General features: G+C 36.9%; 1 long non-coding RNA gene across 1 annotated transcript; it reads left to right on the top strand.

Moving 5' to 3' along the window:
* Positions 1-1,565: 1,565 nt before the first annotated feature.
* Positions 1,566-17,345, top strand: LOC138718519 (uncharacterized). The gene is made up of 6 exons (XR_011337098.1): positions 1,566-1,676; positions 4,605-4,659; positions 6,281-6,466; positions 9,145-9,266; positions 15,081-15,116; positions 15,874-17,345. It is a non-coding gene; the product is annotated as an uncharacterized lncRNA (long non-coding RNA).
* Positions 17,346-21,394: the final 4,049 nt, after the last annotated feature.

The following is a 21,394-nucleotide window of genomic DNA, read 5'->3' as shown; positions in this document are numbered from 1 at the left end:
CTTCCTTCTTATTCCCCATGCTGTGTGCATTGGTGTAAATGCCCTTCAGCTGGGCTGCTGAGCCTTCAGCCCTCTTAGAGGGAACAGAGTTCATTCCCAATTGCCTGGTCACTGGAGTAGCTAGCTCCAGAGTGCCTGCATCTCCCTTAGCACCCCGAGGTGTGTTCTCCCCCAATTTGTGTGGTGAGGTACTGGTGGTCCTCACCAGCACACCCTCTCCCAATCACCAATTCCCCACATCCAGGCTTGTCCCTGTCTAGCCTGGGCTCAACCCCCTCCCCCTTCACATCTAGTTTAAAGCTCGATTTATGAGCTTAGCTAGGTTTCTAGCAAGGGCTTTAGTCCCCCAAGGAGACACACGTGTCCCATCCTTAGCGAGAAAGCCTGGGGGTGCGTGAGCCACCCCATGATCAAAGAAGCCAAAGCCCCTCTCCTCACACCAGGCTCGGAGCCAGGTATTAATCAAATTCTTCTTCCTGGCTTCCCCCTCCTCTCCATTTAGCCTTGGGATGGAGCAGAACACTACTTGTGCCCCAGAGCCCTCCATCACTTTCCCAATGGCCCTGAAGTCATTCTTGATGGTTTTGGCCTTTTTGTTTGCTAGACCATCGTTAACAGATTGGACTATCAGAGGATAGTAGTCTGTCTCGTGGACCAGGGAAGGAAGTTTTCTAGCTCCCTCCTTCCCTGATGCCCCCGGTAAGCAGCAGACCTCTCTGTGGAGCAGGTCTGGTCTGCAAATGGGTCCCTCCATTCCTTTCAGGAGGGAGTCCCCTACAACAATCACCCTCCTCTTCTTCTTAATGGAGGATGTTTTTATCTTTTTCTGAGGATGGTGCAGCCTAGGGAAGGATTCTAGGCTGTGGGAACCACCATCCTCATCCTCAGGGTTAGATTCCACCTGCAGCACCTGGTACTTGTTCACCAGGGGGATCTGGGGCTTTGCTGTCTGGGTGAGGGGAGCAGGTTTCCTTCCTCTGGCAGGAACTTGCTGCCCTTCCCCATCTCTTGTTCCCCCAACCCTGCAGTTTGCAGGTGGGTGGTGTTCAGACACACCAGCCCCAGCAGCCGCTGAGTTAGTGAGAGGGCCCTGCTCCACTGGTCTATCTCCCTCTCACACTCCCTGATGGTCCTCAGCCTCTTCACCTCCTCCCTTAGCTCCTCCACCATGGGAAGGAGTTCCCCCCCTCGAGCGCAGCTTTCACCAGTGGGGCCAGTCCCAGAGGCAGGAGCCGGTGTGGGAGGGGGCCCTGCCTGCAGCCCAGGGGCTGGGGAGCTGCTGCACCCACTGCAGCTCTGGCTGGGTGGCAGCATCCACCCTGCCTGCTGCAGCACCTGGAGCGGCTTTAACCTTCTGCCGGGCGACCACCATGGTCCTCGGTGTCTTCTGCCTAGTCCCTAGGTCCTCTCAGCGCCCTGACTGCTCGAACTGCCCCGCTGCTCTTCTCGGCGCTCCCAGGGGTCTGTTTAAATCCCCCGCGGAGGCCGCCGGGGCCGCCCCCTCCCGTCAGGCCCCGCGGGACCGGCGGGTGGGGCCGGCAGGGCCCCCCGGGTGTGTCTGGGATTCTCCCGGCTCCGGGGAGCTCCCAGCGCCTCCAAAAGTCCTCAACTCACCCCAGAACTCCCCGTCCTGCTGCCGGGGCTGCCGGAGAAGGCAGGTGAAATGTCAGCAAAATGTGAGTAAGTATTTTATGAAAATTAAGTTTAATTATTTGCGTTGGTGGGCCTTTTAGGATGCTCAAAGTAGCTGTTAGGGCCTATAAGTAAGACTTCTTTTTCAAGACGTTGTCCAGGCTATCGTTGTAGAAATACTAGAAAAAAGATGGCAATATGAAGCATTTTGTGTCCAATCATAATCTAAAAAGACAAAAGCTAAAAGCTGTGTTAACATCTTAAAAGACCAGGCGAGAAGAATTACTTGAAAGAAGCATTGCACCATAAAACAAGATATAAGCATGACCAGCTAATTACTATAGACTGTAGAAAGCTGAAAATGATTCAGTGAAAGATGCGCATAAGAGTCTCAGAACTGCACAGGAGCCTACCAACAGTAATGACATAAAAGGAATCAGATGCACAAATTAGGAGGATGTTCATAAACAGAGAAAACTAGCTTTTACATATAATAGTGAGTCTTCCATACTGATTCATGCTGTTAATGTTTGCTTTAGTCCCTCTGGAGTTTAAAGAAAATCTATAAAACTCATTCTCTGCATTTTTGATCTGATTTTCTTTTCTTCATAAGCTTTTGCATATCGTTGATTGTTGAAGAAGATTCATGTAAGCTTTTTAATCTGCTATTTAGTTTCTTTATCTTCTCATCCAGACATAATTTTCTGCTTTTTGGAGTATTGCCTTTAGTCCTAGTTTTCCTTTCACAGGAAAATTCCATTCCTTTCCAGTTTAATTTAATTCTTCCTCAGAGTGTTCTGTTCTGATTTACTGGAAAATTTACAGAAGCATTTCAAATGCAAGTAACTTCTGAACTGAAAACAACGGACAACTACATGATTTTTACTTACCTATACGCATCTAAAAGTACTTAATTCTTTGTCTGACTCTGAAGTGGTCCTAGCAGTTTCTTTAAATGTGAGACAACATTATCCATGGCCAGCTGTAGTTTTTTCCTCCAAGAACAGAGTATTTTCTCCCCAGAATAAATAGGAAAAGTTTTAAAAGGATATTCTCCAACGCATCATAGAACAACCATAGAATCATAGAACAACCAGGTTGGAAGAGACCCACCGGATCACCGAGTCCAACCATAACACTAATAACAGAAGCTAGTTTTCAGTATCAGCATTTTCCAAATTTCAATTGCATTTCCTATTGCAAGTAATTTAAGAAAATGAAGGCCATTGGAGCAGCTACTTTCAATTGTAAAATAATCCACAATGTAAAACAGTGGCAAAGAAAAACTACCTTCACTCTGTTTAGTAACCAGAGAAGAAAAATAGTGGGCACCATAACAGGTTGATCCATCCAGGAAGGATCTTAGGGCATTGTATTGTATTGCAACTTTCTTTAATAGCATGTTCAGAAATTTAACCAGACTAAAATGACTGTGTAAACTGCTTAAAGCCAGCACATTTCCAAGGCTGAGTCAGATTTTTCACATATAAATTGAAGTAGTGTCACTTTAATTGTATTTCATTGCAGTCAAACAGCCTGACATTTTAGTACTGAGAAATAAATATTGAGTGGTTCTCTGTGAAGATTCTTACTTACTCTGATAATCATAGTAATTTTTAAAAAATGCGAAGGAAATAAACTAAGAGTTATCTGGTCCATCTACTGCCAGTTCAAAATTGCTCATTGTAATGTTTTTAGTCTTTTTTTAAAATTTTGATTCAAAAGCCCCATGCAACATGACTTCCAGTATTTCCATGGGGAGGCCATTCAATTTAGAAAAGAAATAATGACAGCTCTTAAGTGGGTTTCCCCCGCCCCCAGCCTTAATTGAGGCTCACTGAATGATAAGCTTCCTTTGGGCATATTTGCTCAAGGTGACACTGGGAAGTGAGCACACTGCTTTAAAATAATCAGGCTAAAAATTCCACCCTAACCCACAGAAATTTAAGGCTATCACTGCACAGAGTGCAATTTATTTGGAGCTGTGCCTTTTAAAAGCTATCCCTACTGTGAAGGATACTGACAGTCACACATTTAAGAATTTAAGACTATAATCTAATAAAAGAGATATATATATATAAAAATATATATTACTAAGATCTTTAATTACTCTCATTGAAGGCTAAGCTTGCAAACTGTAATAGCATGTATGTTGTGCTTTGCTCATTTTGGATGATAGTATGTTAAGACATAATGTTCCATACTCTTTTTTTGGAATGCTTTTTTATTTCTGATGGCAGCCCAGAGTTCTTACACTCTGACCTGGCCTCATCCTTCTCCGTTTTCTAGGCAGTCATGCCCGCACATAGAAATACTGTCATCCACATGAAACTGATCTAAAAGATGTGTTAGGCTATGCTTGTTTCATTAAATTAACAGTGCCAGGGAATGTTTTGGAGACAGGCATTCAGTCATTCATATCGAGTTAACTCTAAGTTTGCTAGCAAGTACACATGAGGAAAAAGAATGTTGGATACAGGAGTCGAATTTTGTACTGATGGGAACAAATGCAATTCCGTGGATTTTGATGAAGCTGAAAACACCACCTCCAGCTGGGAATTCATCTTAGCTACTTAATGAAAATCTTGTTTAAGAGTAACTTTAAAACTTTAATATTTGAACTGCAAAAGAAATATTAACATTTTTCAACTGAGTAAATATATTACTAAAATTGATTTAAGATTGTAGTGGGTTGACTGTGGTTGGCTTTATGGTGACCAGACAACTGCACTCCCACTCCCCCTCTACAACAGTATGGGGAAAAAAATAAGATCAAGAGATTGCAGGTCAAGATAAAGATAGGAAGATTTCAGGCCAATTACTGTGAGCAAAACAGACTGAATTTGAAGAAGTTTACTGTAATGGGAGCTGATCTCCATTGAGCTTTTCATATTTTGACTTGCCTAGTAAAACAAAGACTATATAATTTCCTGAAATATAGTTGAACTAGTAATCACATCTTTCTTTTACAGTAGTTCTGCTGGAAAGTGGCATCAGAAAAATATGTGGAAAGAAGTAACGAAGACAGTAAGTAGGGTAACCCCATTTCATAGAGAGATTGATGAGAGAGATTGGTAAGAGAGATTCATGGTGAGAATCCATCTTACTAAAATGTGATGTCCTCAGAGATATGTCCTTCACAACTTGATTCCAAAAGGTGGTATCTAGCAGGTACTTTGTGTTGGCAGCATGATGACTGATGGTCTTAAGTATCATTTTAAACTGACCTTTTTGCCTCATCAAATGTAGGGGACTGACTTCCTCTTCAGAATCAGAAAATGAACATGTTGCTGTTTAAAAATTAAAAATGAAAAGCCTTTTGATTGATATTGCTTTTAATTTATTTGAAGAGATAAATCTTATGAATTTCTGCAAGGAACATTGTATGAGGGTTTTGTACTCAAGACTGGGCCACAAAACACATTATCTCTTGATTGCCATTTTCTTCACTTCCGACATGATGTAATGAAATTGGATTCAGCACATACATTTGGTGAATACAGATGTTTTATGCTTGATGTCACTTTATTACAATTAGTAAAATACCCAGCATTACCTTTGATGTTCTGACATTACTATGCTGCTCAAAAGTAAATGGTACCAAATTAATAGTACAATAGTGTTCGATTTTAAACAACTCAGTCCTACGAGTGGGGAAATGATGTTTGAAGATTTGCCTGGAAAGCTATACTCCTTTTTCACAATGAAGATGAATGCAAATCCCAGTCATAGGACAGCCAAATTGTCACTGTATTGGAAAACAAAAACAATGTAATTAAGTCACAGGCAAGAAAACGAAGAGAATGTAAATTCCAGCTCATCGGTATTAAGCACTTCTTAATACTGTCAAACACCTATTAATAATTACGAATGGTCCTTTCTTAAACAATTTGTAAAGTGTAGCAAAAATAAATATTCAGTAGCATTAATTAAAAAATCCTACACACCACACACATTTTTCCTACTGCATTTTTATTTTCGCTTCCCTGCTGTTACAGTGTTTTCACCTGCCATGAATCAAAAATAAAAACTGTGCTGACCTCTGTGGCTCTTCTACAATGTGGATAAGTGTTCCTAAGGGACTGTTTTTTGAAACTATTAAGCTCTTTTGGTTTGTAACCTCAGACACAGTTAACCTTGGGCAGAAGTTATATCGTTGTCTTTAGTCAGAAATGTAGGGGTAATCAGACTAGATGAGAAAATGACCATGTTTAGTCTGGTATCTTCTATCAGATAACAGCCAAGGAAAAATGAAGTAAAAAAAAAAAAAACAAACAATTTTCTGAGCAGTCACAAATGACCCAGCCTGACAGTGTAAGAAATTCATCTTCACAACAGGAAATTTATACTGTAGTATGCCTTAAAGGACAGGAAATGCTCTCTAATCAGAGAAAAAATATCCTTTGTAATATAAAATGAATCATCGTCTTATCATTATGAGTATTATTTTAATCCTATTTTTTAATCTATAGTATCTGGAGGTATTAAATTTCACATAATCAATACATTGTATAAACCAAATTAAAATAATTTTTTGCATTTCAGCTTCAATAAATGCTCCTAGCTTCTCTTTATTTGCCTTTTGAATGCTGAAAGTAAGTGCATGCCCTGAATTAATCTATTTATCTTCTCTACTCATTTACTACAGTGTCATCCCTCATCTCAGTTGTCCCAGTTGTGCTCTGTTCTGTTTTTATCAATGAGGTTTCTGGTGGAATTGAAGAGGAAAATGGCAGCTATGTGAAAGGTTTTGTTGCTGATCCACCTCTGTCTGAGAATGACAACAGTGAAAGTGAACATTCTGTCTGTGTACTATGAACTTCACTACTCTGTGGTATGTCAGGAAACTAAGGCTTTTATTTAAAAAAAACACTCATTGTATTGTATACCTGTAGATTAAGTTGAGCGGAGTAGTGAAAATCTACTTCATTTACTAGTAGAACATTGGAAGTGATGTTGTTATACTTTGGTTCTTGACACAAATCAAAGATGAGTAAAAGGAGTCAGCTGAGAAGAAATATTTTACCATTTTGTAATGGATGCAGTTGACTACTTGCTTTCTTATTCATTGCTTTGTTCCCTGATCTGGCAGTGGATTCTTGTCACCTAAGAGTGGCTTCTGTAGACAGTCAGTCAGATTATAGCCTATCTCTACCTCTATAAACAGGAAAATCAGATTACGTATAAGAAAAAATGAAAAAAAAGTACCCCGAGTGCGGTTAAACACAGGGACATGTTGCTCACTGCTGTTGCAGAGTCTGTCTTTGAAGATACCCAAGGCTTGACTGAACAAGGCCCTGGGTGACCTGATCTAACCGGACCTGCTTCGAACAAGGTATAGGGCTACCTGACTTCCAAAGGCCTCCTCCCGCTTAAATTGTTATATGGCTCAGTGATCTTATTCCCGGCCTCATGGTTCCATCCCTACTGGTCCACCTGGAAGTGTGCAGCCTTAGATCTTTATACTATTTACCAGAAGTTGCAGGTTATATTTTCCTGCTCTACTTGCTATTTCTTCTATGCAGGGGAGTATGATTTCATAAAATTTGACATTGAATTCTGTGTTTGAAAGGCTTTCATTTACTGAATTAGTATTAATGACTAGAGCTGAAAAATATTGGTTACGTTATCATAGAATCACCAGGTTGGAAAAGACCCTTAGGATCATCGAGTCCAACCATTCCCATCAGTCACTAACCCATGTCCCTCAGCACCTTGTCCACCCATCCCTTAAACCCCACCAGGGAAGGGGACTCAACCCCCTCCCTGGGCAGCCTCGGACAGGGACCAATGACCCTTTCTGTGAATTTTTTTTCCTAATGTCCAGCCAGACCCTCCCCTGGTGGAGCTTGAGGCCATTCCCTCTTGTCCTGTTCCCTGTCACTTGGGAGAAGAGCCCAGCTCCCTCCTCTCCACAACCTCCTCTCAGCTAGTTGTAGAGAGCAATGAGGTCTCCCCTCAGCCTCCTCTTCCCCAGGCTAAACACCCCCAGCTCTCTCAGCTGCTCCTCTTGTTCTCCAGCCCCCTCACCAGCTTCGCTGCTCTTCTCTGGACTCGCTCCAGAGCCTTAACATCCTTCTTGTGGTGAGGGGCCCAGAACTGAACACAGGATTCGAGGAGCGGTCTCACCAGTGTCGAGTCCAGAGGGAGAAGAACCTCCCTGGACCTGCTTTTTCTTTTGTTAAATACAAAGTAACCTTGACTGAGAAATACATAAGGAAATCTAACAGGTTCTCTTTTTAATTCTCTAGAATTAAAAAAAGAAATTTAAAAAAATTAAAAAATATACATTTAGTAGCATGTTTTAAACTTCTTTCTTATGCATTTTAGGTTTGGTGGGTTTTTTTCCCTTTCACAATTTTTTTATAATACCCATATTTTATGTTTTGTTAGAGAAGGGACTATTAGGGCAGACATTTGTTTTTACAAGTTCTAAAATTGACTGTCACTGCATTTGTTCTTTCCTTCATGTTAGCGTGATAATTACGTCTAATCTTCTGTTTATTATTCTGAGTCAACATTCTTTGTTCTTTGTACTGTCTTATCATTGTTTTAATATTTTTTAGAAATTAAAAGGAAGAAATGATGTAAGTATGTACAAAGCTTAAATGATTCTATGATTCTGTTTAGCCTGATAATCCTCCTTCATTCTCCTTACCCTACCTTTTGGAATTTTTCTCTTTTTCTTCTCTAATAATAGATAAATAAGGGAGGTGTTTATCTATTTTTTGGTCTAAGTATATGATGCTTCCTGTGAATCCTGTGATTATTTTAAGATTCTCATACCACCGCTACTCTTAAAAAGTTCCTATTGAAAAAGAGTCTCCCTGTTGGAAATATATTACAAGTATTTTTTCAACAAAAGGCTTACTTTCCAAACTAGGAGAACCATTATAAGTGTGTCAATTGTAGTTCCTAAAGTGTTCTACACAAAGTTTCTAAGACTGTTTTCTGCTCCCACTTAATCAAAGATATTTTCTACACTCCTTAAAAGATATACTTAAAGCTGTCCTCTTCAGAACCTGAGTTACCATCTACAGATGACCCATGACTGATAAATTACTTATGAATCCTGCTTGCTGTCATGACTTGTTAATGTCCAAAAGCCCTTTAGTCTCTTACAAACACTTACATAAAGATCTTGTTGTAGAACACTAGAAACAAGCTATTGGAAGTGAATCTCTTGAGGTCCTTGACATTTTATTCCTTAATTGAAACCAGTGCCTTGGAATTTCTGCTACACCCACACATTTACATGCTACATATGTTGCAGTCTTTACTTTAGAGTGCTTTGAACAATGGATGGGAGAAAGCAAGCTTTTTATGGATTTCCTAAAATTTAGCAGGACTCTGAACCATCAGAAGGAGATGTGGGTCAAGACAAAAAAAAAATGGTGTAGGAATAGTAAAATAGAGTTTAAGATGTTTGGATTGGTTTTCCAATTGGGTATTTCTGGATTGATTCAGGAAAATAACTAGAGGAGATGATGTTTGTTCTTTTTTCCTCCTTAGCTCGATATTCAACATATTCAGAAGTTGAGAAAAGAAAGATATGAGAAACTTGATTCCTTATACTACCTGGGAGGATAGGAAATTTCAACTTTTTGCGTCCAAAAGAAACACTCTGTTACTAGGTAATTAGGTGTTTTCTATCTTTTCTAAGTCAAGCTGCCTACATCACATTGAATATTAAATACGAATTGGTCAATAAAGAGTTAGGAAGAAAGAGAGAGAGTCTCCAGCCTTGTGATGTAATGCCCAACAGGACATGACAAGACCAAATGCAGCAATGCAATGTGGACATACCCTAGGATATCACATAAACTGGCCCACGGGACACTATTTGTAAGAGAACAATTTTAGCGTCTCCGGTGCTATCATAGTTTCCAAGAGACCATCATAACAAATGAAGAACGACAACAGTGTCCAGCTCACGCTGAAAAAGTGCAGTTTGGGTGGCCCCTCACTAACCTGTCAATTCTTGAAAGTACCCAATCCTAGTACCACAAACCTCATATGCTCCTGTAACCCTAAAAACATCTGGTGAGCAGATAGGTCTGTGGAAGCTTCCTTAGACCAAGGATAAGGATTGGAATGTACAGGTGGGACCAATCTTATTATAAAGATTTTAGTTTATTTATCACAACTTCAAGACTTGTGTTTGAAAAGTATATACAGTCTTTGTGGGAAAATTAATTTAGGATAGGGTAGCAATCTTGTAAACTTCCTCAGAAGCAGCACAGTCTGGTGAAGAACCTCTGTCTGTAGTTACTCAGTAAGTACATTTTGATAAGCTGCTCAGATCTTAAAAATCAGGATTTCTACATCGTGCTGGGGTAGCAGGGAAAAGAAAAGTTGAAGCAGTTCAAATTTTATCAAAACATTTAACAATTCTTGTCAAAATTCTTCTTAATGGACAAAAGGTTATAGCCAGAAATACAGATATCTGAGCCTAAATGTCATTATAACCTTCATGATGTTAACTCAGGAGTCTGAGATTTTGCCACTATCAATCCTATTTCAAGTAAAGAAAATAAAATATACCCATTCTCAACATCCACTGCCCTGTTCTTTTAGCATGGATCAGTAAGAAAAAAGTAATATAGTGTAGCACAGTAACTTCAATTGCAATAATAATTTCTTCAATTGCAATTGCACATAGATCTGAGTACCATACATTAAAAAGCTAAACAATCATGCAGTGTAAAAGACAGAGAGATATAATTGAATCTGGAAAAAAATGATATTAAAGGCAACATTTTAATATATTCATTTATTTAAAACCATTTACAATCAGAGATATGCTACATAAGGACCTAACTCAGGTAGGTTCAAGATGCACAGGCAGTGAAGCATTCAGCTTTGAATATTCTTAAAACAGGGGATTCTAAGTATAGAAACATGTATTCGGTGCAAGTGCTGGGGCTTCTCAAGGGTCTTACTTAATCCCATATGAACAGTATTTTCAGTATCAAGAAAGTTACCAAGGTCAGAATGCGAGCTGAATGCTTCCTAGACATCTTCTTGGTGAATTTCTTTCTAACACAGTAAAAAATGTACCAAACTTATAAGAACAGACTCTTATTAAGAGTTCAAAATATTTTGCAAAAATGCTTATGCCTAAGTCACTAAAGGCGAAATCTGTTTTACTTCTGCATTCTCAGTCACTCCAATACTGTTCTTCATTAATAAATGAAATATACAAGTTTCAAAGTTATCTTCATTCAAAAATGCTTAAATTCAAAATAAAATTTATAAAAAACAAGTCTAGGAAGTTCACTCAGGAGGATAAATTATTATACTTAAAACAGAGAGAATGATAATGAGTTGTAAACATGAAATCACTGAGCTACCTGAAATGTTACTATGGCTTGATCTCTATAATATTATTGCCCAAGCACTATATTAATAACATGCCAAAATAAACCAATGTTCCTTAATTATCTTTCTTCAGTAGCTGATGCAAAAATAAAAGCACAAAAAATCTCTTGACCTATTAAGTCAATTATATTTGAAGAAAAACTCGTGACACAAAAGAATAAACACACTCTTCTTTCTCCTTTTACTTGAGAAAACAAGTTGCTAATAGGCACTTTTTGATGAGTGGAACAGTAATTAATTAAATGTGATGTGTAACTTGTTTGTGAATAGAGTTATGTAAATAACAGATTTTTCAGTGCAGGAGAAGCAGTATTTCCAATTAAAATGATCAGGCTTGCTGTTGTGTTTTTAGTTGTTAAATTCTTTTAGCTAATGTTACTATAACTTATCTCAAAACAATCTTCAGGAATGAGAAATGTAGCTATGCCTAAATCTGAAATACTTATGCTTTACTTTATCTGATTTTTGAAAGGTTACAACTATTGTCTGAATTCAACTTGAACTGGAAGAAGTTTGTTGTACTCAACACCTATTTTTTAGGAAACTGAAACAATCAGTCAGTAACATTTAGGGCACTCAGTCAGATTGGGTGCTTTTTTCCAGCAGTTTACTTAAAACAAGAAACAGTAGCTAACAGATCATGAATTGAACCCTTGCTGTGCAGTTTCTACAGTGACAGTAGTGCCATTTTCTATTTTGACTGCAAGAAGATGTAGATGACGCTACATTAAAGGTTAGTTTAATTAAAATGCAAGTGTGATTTTTTTTTAAGAACGTGTGAAATGTAGGTGGACAATTCAGTCATTTCTTTAAGTAATACTATTATGTTAATTTTTTTTTTTTTTATTTTACTGCTCATTAGTAATAGCTTCTGTCGATGTCTGGTTTGCATCTTCCTTCCCTCTGGCTAGCTCACAGAGAGGCAGATCTGCCCTTCTAAAGCTGGTTAGGTTTTGTATTAAGTACTCAGAAACATAAATACAACTATTAACGGTTAATAGGACAGATAAGTCTTTTATAATGTCTTTAACTGAATATTGTAGAGATAAAGAAGTCACTATGCTCATAGTCATGGCTATCTATAGTATCTCTCCTTGAGACATTTTTACTCATATTTATAACATGTTTATAATGGCTATTAGTCCTTAATCTAATTATAGATGGGACTTCTATTAAAAAAAAGTTTCTGAAAGGCAGAACTTGCTTTTATGAAAGTAAAAGATGCTTCCATGTATTTGAAGCATATTCTTCCAAATGTACTTCCATGAGGTTGCTAAAATTGAAACTATATTCAGTCAATGTGGTTTCTAAGCACCCTCTTAGTCTTCATTAATTTATGAATTCAACAAACATCATAAACAAGCAAACAATTTCAGTAAACAGTCATGGCCTACTCGTTTTCTTCTCCTTGTGCTTAAATCCCATAAATCATAACATAGTGTACGCTTTATTATAATCATGTGCTAGTTAAAAATAGATGGCCCTCTGGGGAACTAGCAATAAGTTGAATAACATTAACTTGTAGGAAAAATGGTTAGGAAAAAAATTCAACACAACTTGATTTTTGCTGTTATTAATAATACATTATAAAAAGTTGTCTTCCTGTCAATACAAGGATCCCTGAATTAGTTATTAAAGGCATTCATCCAATAAAATCTGTCCTGTGATAGCTTTCTAGGGATTTCCCCTTGCTAATTACTGTAAAGTATTTTGTTAACTTACAAATTACTGTAATTTGTTCCACGATAAAACACTCATTTTTTGTGAGTCAGCACGGGCCTGAAAGTCTCTTTGTGTATTCCTTTTGCAGGAATGTTCTGAAAATATCAGACTCTGAATAACATTTAAGAAAAAAAATCAAACCGTTTCTAATTTTTTTCTCCAAAATGAATTTTCAGAACACAATAACAAACTGACAATACAGATTTAATTGTAGTAATTTTGAGGATTAAAAAATCCAGTCTTTCCAGGCAAAACTCTGACTGTAAGATTATTTCTGTATTCCCTAATGATGTTTTAATTCTGTTTTAGCCTAGTCACAAAACTGGCAGTGGAAGAAGTCAATATTTTACTTCTTTCAAAGTACATGGCACATTGTCACTATGTTGGTGGATTCTTTGCTGGTTTAATCATGTCCCATAAGATAAATGAATCAGCCAGAAGAAATACATGAAATATTTAATCTGGAACTGACACAATAGTGTTTTGTTTTGTTTTGTTTTCCCCTTGTCCATCAAACTGAAGAACCAGGTTTTTGCACAGCATTAATCCCCACCATTATCTCCATCTCGTGATGTTGGATTTACACTAGGCCTGTATTAGGTTTGATTTCACAAAGAATGGATTAGGAAAGACCTATTTCTAAGGATTAGCTTTGGCTTTCACAACAATTTTGTAAAGAAACATAATCAACTTGGCCTACAAATTGTTTGTGTTATAGATAATTAAGTGGCCTTCTTTTACCCACATCACATGATTGACTTAAATCTGGGTAACTGAGGGACCCAACATCCACCTTTCATTTAGGAAAAATATGTCCAATAATGTTAATCTTGTACATGGTTGATGCAGCTGAAACAATAATAGCCTCAATGCCTCAATCTCTATTACTAGGGTACTTTAAGCCCCTAAGCAAAGTGTGGGAAATAGCATCATTCCCCTCCCCGAGTTTATTTCTAAAGAAACTACACCTATGCTTATGACAAAAAAAAAAAAGAAAAGAAAAAAAGAAAAAAGAGAAGCAATAAAAAATGAAAACTATATCATAGCCTTTAGAAAAAGAAAACTTTTTCAAATTGACCACTGTTAGTAGATCATAGAGTGTTGTTTCATATATCTGTTTTCAAGGGAAATAGGTATAGGCTTTCACAATAAAAGGTTTTCATCCAGTATGTTGGTCAGAGTCATTTTATCGTAATTAAAAAAAGATTCTAAGCCATCAGTTCTTTCTACTTAGACTAAAATGTTTTCACATGTCTATCTCAACTTTTGCTACCTAGACCTGAATTTTATTTACTTCAGTAAAGGATATTACAATTTAATTGTAGCATTTGTATCTCTAGATATAGAGAGGATCTCTCTCCTTAAAAAAAAAAACCAACAACTTACTACGAACTGGTAAAAGAAGTCTAAATTTGAAATTTACTTTTGAATAATTTATTATTTATTTAGATTTTTTGTTTTATGTTTTAACTAGAAGACATTTTGTAAACGTAAAAAAAAAAAGAAATTCATTTTCAATGGTTATTCCTAATTCAGGTTTCTAAAATGTTGACTACCCAACAAAAAGTATATAAAAATGGGATTGTGGAGCCATGGAGCATTTCAAAGTCAAAGATGTGATCATTTTTAATAATAGGTTGATTTAAAATTCAGTGTGGTTTAGAGTTGATTTCAGCATCAACATTGTTTTAAAAGAAGTTGAAATAGAAGTTTTCAGAATTTCATTTTGCCTTTAAATGTGTTATTCCAATTTTGCTAGTTAAATGCTTTACCTTCACTATTATGATATAATAATTCATTATTGTATTTAATGGCACATACTTGATTATGGTTCATCTTATCAAAATGACAGAAAATTATCCTAAATTAATGGTTTCATTATTTCTGAATTCCTGTTCAATGGAAAATTTGGACTTCTTCCTGCAACTGTAACTAAAAGCCAAATTTGAAATATTAAAATATCAATGGAATGGGAATTATGTTTTATGTTCCTAAGACATCCTCAAAATCCAGATGTGCTGATGTGTGGTAGAACAACCTTTGGAGCTCTATGTACAAGTTAGCTATCTAGCTTTCTTAATGCTTTTCATAAAACAATAAAGGCTCAGCTCTTGGTGCTTTTCTTACAGTTTTAGTTGTGGGTTTGTTTTTATTTTAAAAAAAAAGGAAAAAGGAAGAAAGAGAGAGAAGTTGGCATAGCAGGATGGGAAAGGAGGGGTGATTACCTTCACTACTGTTTTCTACTTTATCTATTACAGTGCTAAGCTCTTACCCAAAATCTTGCCAGTGTCTTTGGGAGAATTACCCTATGTCCTCACAATATGTTCTTTACCTGTTCATAACAGAATGCTTCCCTGAGTGTCCTGAATGTGAGCAGACTGGTAAGTACAACGTTATTCATTATTTTCTCAATAAAATCATTTCAATAGGAAATGTTTTCTCTATATTTCTCTATCATTGAACTAACAGACTTATGGCTGGCATATGCCTTTCTTGATTGACCACTTTCCATAAAACTGTGGTCTTTCTTCTTTTATCCTTCAAAAGTGGTAGACTCTCCAAGTGACGTCTCCTCTTTTCCAATTATTTAAAATATCCACAATCAAGTAATTTGTTAAAACATACCTTTGTCTTGCTGCTCACAAAAAGCTTGACAGTAGCTAGACAGCTGTGCTCACTGTTTATCGTTACTGCTGCTTGTAATCTTCTAATTGTTACCTTATGTTATTTTCATGTGCTGGCTGCCTATCCTCTACAAGCACTACCAGGGCATCTTTTTGTTTTCTTTTTGCAATATAGAAATTTGTTTGCATACAGAGACACAAACACATAGCTAAATATTTTTTGCAAACAGTACTGTACTATGAATAGTTAGCTCTGACTAACAAAGGTGTGAAAAATATGGAATGATGGGAAAATCTTGCTAAGTGCTTTCTGCATCTCTTTAGGATTTTCCTAACTGTGATGCAACTGACCAAGCTGAGGTGAAGTAGCACTAAGCTTTACTAAATTGAGTTGTAGGGAAAGCTGTCTGGCTTCCTAGCAAAATTGCATTACTGTTATGCAGTTTCTGTGCTAGTGATACTGTTTTCTGTCTGAATATATGAGTTGATTAATCCTCCTGGTTTTCTGCAACAGAGCACGGAAGACCTGACGGATCAAATCAAGTAGACCTCATAGAGTTGATCGCCTTCTGAGTGCTTAGGTTACTGAATGTGCGGGACAAGAATTAGTTTTTCAATTTCAGCAACAAATTCATTTTAAATACTTGTATACTCTATGCTTACAGAACACAAGGAATCTCTCTACCAGGTTCCCCCCAAAAAAAAGAGTTTGGAAAAGTTTGGTTTGGAAGACTTAAAGCTTAACTCCTACTCTTGTCTGGGATAGTTCCTTTTTTTCTTACAAGGTACAAATGATTGGCAGCTCACTCAAAGCTTGTGTATGGCAGAAATAATGTATCAAATAGCTAAAAGTTTCTGTAGCTTTTGGTCAAACAGACTGTCCTACTCTGCCATTAAAATGAATGCTGTCAAATACTGAATAGTGTTTTGACAACAGTGTAATTTTCCCCCATCATCTCGGAACATTTTTCAACCCAGATACATTTTGTTAAGATTTTTTCTTTCTGTTTGTAGAATGCATACTGCAATCTTCAGAGAGTATTTTCTAACTTAAAATTGCTCTGAGAAATATTTTCCATTGAAAGAAATAAACACAGTCAGCTACTTAATAAATATGGATAGCAAAACAATACTGAAAGGAAAATGTATTTGCTATGGAGGAGGGTGCTGGCCTCTTCTCCCAAGTGACAGGGGACAGGACAAGAGGGAATGGCCTCAAGCTCCACCAGGGGAGGGTCAGGCTGGACATCAGGAAAAAATTTTTCACAGGAAGGGTGATTGGTCCCTGTCAGAGGCTGCCCAGGGAGGGGGTTGAGTCACCTTCCCTGGAGGGGCTTAAGGGACGGGTGGACGAGGTGCTGAGGGACATGGGTTAGTGACTGATGGGAACAGTTGGACTCGATGATCCGGTGGGTCTCTTCCAACCTGGTTATTCTATGATTCTATGTTTAACTATCGTATTTGTTTTCTTTTTTTTTAATCTATCACCCCAAGCAAAAAAATTAAATAAACTTTACAGAACAGATTAAGTTTATCAATGGATAGTCAGACAACAAAATAATTGTTAAAGAGATTTGAAGATTAAAATGTTGTTATAAATTGAAAGAAATACACAAAATTTTGTTAGTTGCATTGCATTCAAGCATTTTGAATCCAGGTCACCATAAAGGGTTTGCAATTAAGTGAAAGAAAAATGGCTAAACTGAATTGGTATCTCATATTCACTTGTTGAGGTTGCCATTTTATCCTTTTACTATACACTGTTTTAAGTTGTTATTGAAAATGTCATTTTTTTCTAAGCCTTGAAACAGACATAAAATTATTCTTAGCCTTGTACTTAGAAGTGGTCATGTGAGAAAATTTTATCATGAGATATCTTTTATCTGTCATGTAAACTCTAATTTTTTTATAGCAGACTTTCAAAGATTATTGTTTTGCTTTTTTCCTCTAAAAAATTCAAAAATCAAACATTTAAAGGAATTGTCTTCAAGCTGAATATATTTCTGTCAATTGAAATGTTTTGCTTCTGATGTTTTATGAAAACTACAAACATTGCTTTTAAAAAAGAAAGACAAACATTGATTTTTTTTCTAGATTCTGTCTCACACAAATCTACTTATTTATTTATTTTATCCCAAAAGAAGATGCCGATTTTAATGTAAATTTAAGAATAATTTTGTTTGAACAAATCTGATTGATAAATAAACCATTCAGAAAATTAACAAAGAGAGTCTACCTCTGTTCTTCAGTAATATTTTCAATATGTGCATCATGGATTTTACTTTGAGGACCCACAGATGTCAAAAGTATTATCCTCATAATCAAATTTCCCTAGACCCCACCACCTCTATAAAATATATCACTTTCAGTCACCTCTTCTGCCTCAGATATTTCAAGAGAGAGGCATACACACACGTACTCACACACAATGTAGGACCAGTCTTCCATCATTTGAGAAATTGTGACCAAATTGACTTTATCAATGCACTTGATGATAATTTTCAAGCTATGATAGATGACACAGCATGCTGGAACTGAAGCAGGAATGCCGACAACCATCTATCTACCTTTGATTTCCAGAAGCTCTGTCACAAAAGAACCTATTATAGAAGATAAACATATAAACTTAAATCTCTTTTTTCATTCATCTTTTGAAAGTTGAGACAAAATATGTTTTACCTCAAGACCTGGTATTTAGAAGTATAGCTTAGCTCTGCCCTCATTGCCTCCTTGCTGTGTTCAAGTGACCAGCACTCTCGAGGCAGCTGCAACCTGCTGAGAAAATTCCCAGTAAACGATGAAACAGGCTAAACACCACTGCAGCCTAATGTGGAAAATAAAAAGAAAAATATACTTGCAAAGCATTGGGGTCTTGTGGGAGTTTTTTTGTACTTCTAGTGTCTAGCTGTTGCTCGTGCCTCAGGGTTTCTACCCTGCATTTATGTTGTCTCAAACCAATTAATCTGCATGCTTTTTTTTTTTTTGAGATGTTGAGATTACTGCGCTGTAAAAGATTTTGGATTAATAACATTTTAATTTTCTTTGTTGTAGCTCCCAGTCTTAGCAGAATTCTGCTCCCCTTCCTCTCCCCCCAAGTCCCAGTGAATATTTGTATGGAGATCTTTCCTCCTTACACTGTTGGACTTTTTCAATCCTGTCTCACCAGCAGAGCTGAAAACCTGCAGTGCCCTGTGAGTCTATGATGTCAACTGTACATCATACGTTATTCTTCACTTGCCTGCTTTTCAGGCAGCTAGTAGTCATCTGTTCACAATACTTCTTTTTTTTTTCAATTTTTGTAGTGTAGGACAAGAGAATGACTTCATTCCAGCCATCCAGTTTTTACCCCTCCCTCCCTCTTAGTACTTTTACAGTCTGCTCTGGCATTAATCATATTAGGGTTACTTGTAATGGAGAACTGAAAATGCTGGCAATATAAATAAATCCAGGCAGGAGCAAAAACTGTGTTCATTTCTCATGAAAGTAAGGATGCGATTGAGATAAGAAAGACAATTTTGTGAAGATTTCCTTGAGGAGGTGTCATAGAGTCCAATTCAAAGATTAGAATCTATTAGAATCTATTGCAAGGAAAAACCTGCAACATAAGTAACAGGACCCCATCCTCCATTTATAGGAGAGCGTAGGACTAAGAAGAAAAAAATGTTCCTAAGTAGTTTTAAGATCTAGTTTTCTAGTTTTAGATTTAGTTTTCAATTACTTCAATGTTAAACTTCTTTCTCTAATACGGAGCTTCTACTCAACTTTCAGTCAAAACATTTGTGCACAGATCTGCATGTATCTAGACACCTTCACACAGACTAGGGATGAGAACAGTCAAAGAAATCAGACTGAGAATCTTTCCATTCAGTGTCCTATCTGCAGCCATTAGCACATGCTAAAGAAAAAGCAGACGACCCAGAGAAGCACATAGTGATATTTACTTGTCATCTTTCAATATTCTCTAGGACTTCGTGATATTCTGACTCTAAAAACAAATCTGCTTTTGAGACTTTTCTTCCATTAATTAACTGTTCATGAGGTTGTGTAAACTCCAAGCATACACAACACTGCGTAGCCAGGACACCTGTAGCACCTTCATGCATTTTATACAATGAACAAAGAACTACTCCTTTTTTTTTTATTTTTTTTTTGTCTGAAATCAGGCTTTCCTTTGCTTCAATGAATCCCTGCTTGCTCTTCTATTAACAGAGACAGTGGATAGGGAATCTTTATTTGCCTTTTCCATGCCACTCCTCATTTTATTGAATTCTGTTTAATTTCCTTCTATGCATCTTTGAAGATTTTTTTAGTTATATTTCCTTCTTTTGATGATGACAGACAACGAAAGATACCAATCCTCACTGGTCTAACCATACAACCATACAACCTATTACTCTATTTGGCATCTCTATTCTCCATTATTAGAAAGCAGTTAATAATATTAACTTCCACAATTTTCTGTGGCATGAAGGAACAAACAAAGAAAAAAGCGTGAGGCCTCATGGAGATGGCAGCTATACAAGCTCTACAAGTCAGAGACAAGCAGATGAAAGGTCATTCTTAGTGTGGTCATGTGGATGAAGTTAACTGTGCTTGTATTCTACATCTAAACTCCATGGGATTATGTGACAATACAACATCACCTGCGTCTTTTTTCTTCCAAGTTAATCACAACATGCAGTTAATAACTGACATTTATAAAACCTTGTCTTAGAGTTATTGTTTCCAATCATGAGAATGAAAAACCAAGCTTAAAGTTATAAACATATAAGTTATCACCACAGAGACAACACCTTCTGGAGGTTTTAGTTTTATGTAAAAGGCCCTATGGACAAGAGATATTTTATTTTTTTTTCTCCCTGGAGGACATCTAAGTGGCATGAACCAAATTAAAGCATCAAATATACTGAATTCTCAAAATCCACTCTGGTATATAAGAGCATCCATAGTAATGCATATGTCTAAATAGTTGTTTTCAAACACAACAATGAATTTTATATATGAAATAAATGCTTGTACAAATATGATTACAGCTTTAGTGGCCATTGCTGAAAACCTGCCCTCTTAACCAAACAGAAAGCAGATTGTAAACTGTTTTCTCATTAGACCATGCTGCCATTAAACTAGCTTAATACATTGGTGTTAATTTCAAATCACAAAGAAGGAAGGGCTCAACATATGTTGATTCAATACTGGTAATAAATATCAAGTCCCCAAAGATGAATTTGTACATTTACAGGTACTTCTTTAGAATACAAAAACGTTTATTTGTCTTACTTTGAAGGAAGTGAAGACTGGGTATATACAAAGATGCAATTCCCTGAGTGACTTCTCTGTGCAAAGCGGTTCAGTTTTATTGATGCAAATTGGTTTATTTTCCTTGTACTTTCAGCAAATTAGTTTCATAAAACTCATACTCTCTACTCAGTCCAGGAACACACCAACTATTGGAGGACTTAACTTCTTATTCCTAGGTAGAAAAAACCAAACCACCTGCATTGAAAATGATCCCGAAGCTATTTGAAGCAAGTAACAGCATGCAAAACAAGCAGTACCTTACCTCCCTTTCCCTGGAAATCCATGTGGTCAAGAACTCAGGCACTCACTGACAGAAATAATCAGTGAGCAACGCGATACCGTACTACAAATACCAAGGAAAACATCTGGCCATAAGTGACAAAAATGAAAAGTGAAAAATATAGCTTTTCCATATTTTATATCAAGAAATATGTTTTGGGAATGAAGCTGACTGTACAGGAACACATTTTGTAATATGTCACATCAACACCAGTAAAATGTCATAAAGTATGAGGAACTGCCAGAAAGCAAGGAAGTCCCGTGTGCCAACTCCTGCTCCCAGAATTGACAGTTTTTTTCAAGTGACACACAGGATTAAAGAGAATAGAATGAATCTTGGGAGCAGATGTTAGAACCTAGATTTCCTGCTGTCAGATAGGCACCCTCACTGTTAGCTTTTTCCATCAGACTTTTTCTTCTATTAATTCTCCTGCATGCTCTGAATTTTGCATTATTTC

Source organism: Phaenicophaeus curvirostris, chromosome 3, assembly GCF_032191515.1.
Source record: "Phaenicophaeus curvirostris isolate KB17595 chromosome 3, BPBGC_Pcur_1.0, whole genome shotgun sequence".
Classification (NCBI taxonomy): domain Eukaryota; kingdom Metazoa; phylum Chordata; class Aves; order Cuculiformes; family Cuculidae; genus Phaenicophaeus; species Phaenicophaeus curvirostris.
This window is presented reverse-complemented; position numbering and strand designations above follow the sequence as displayed.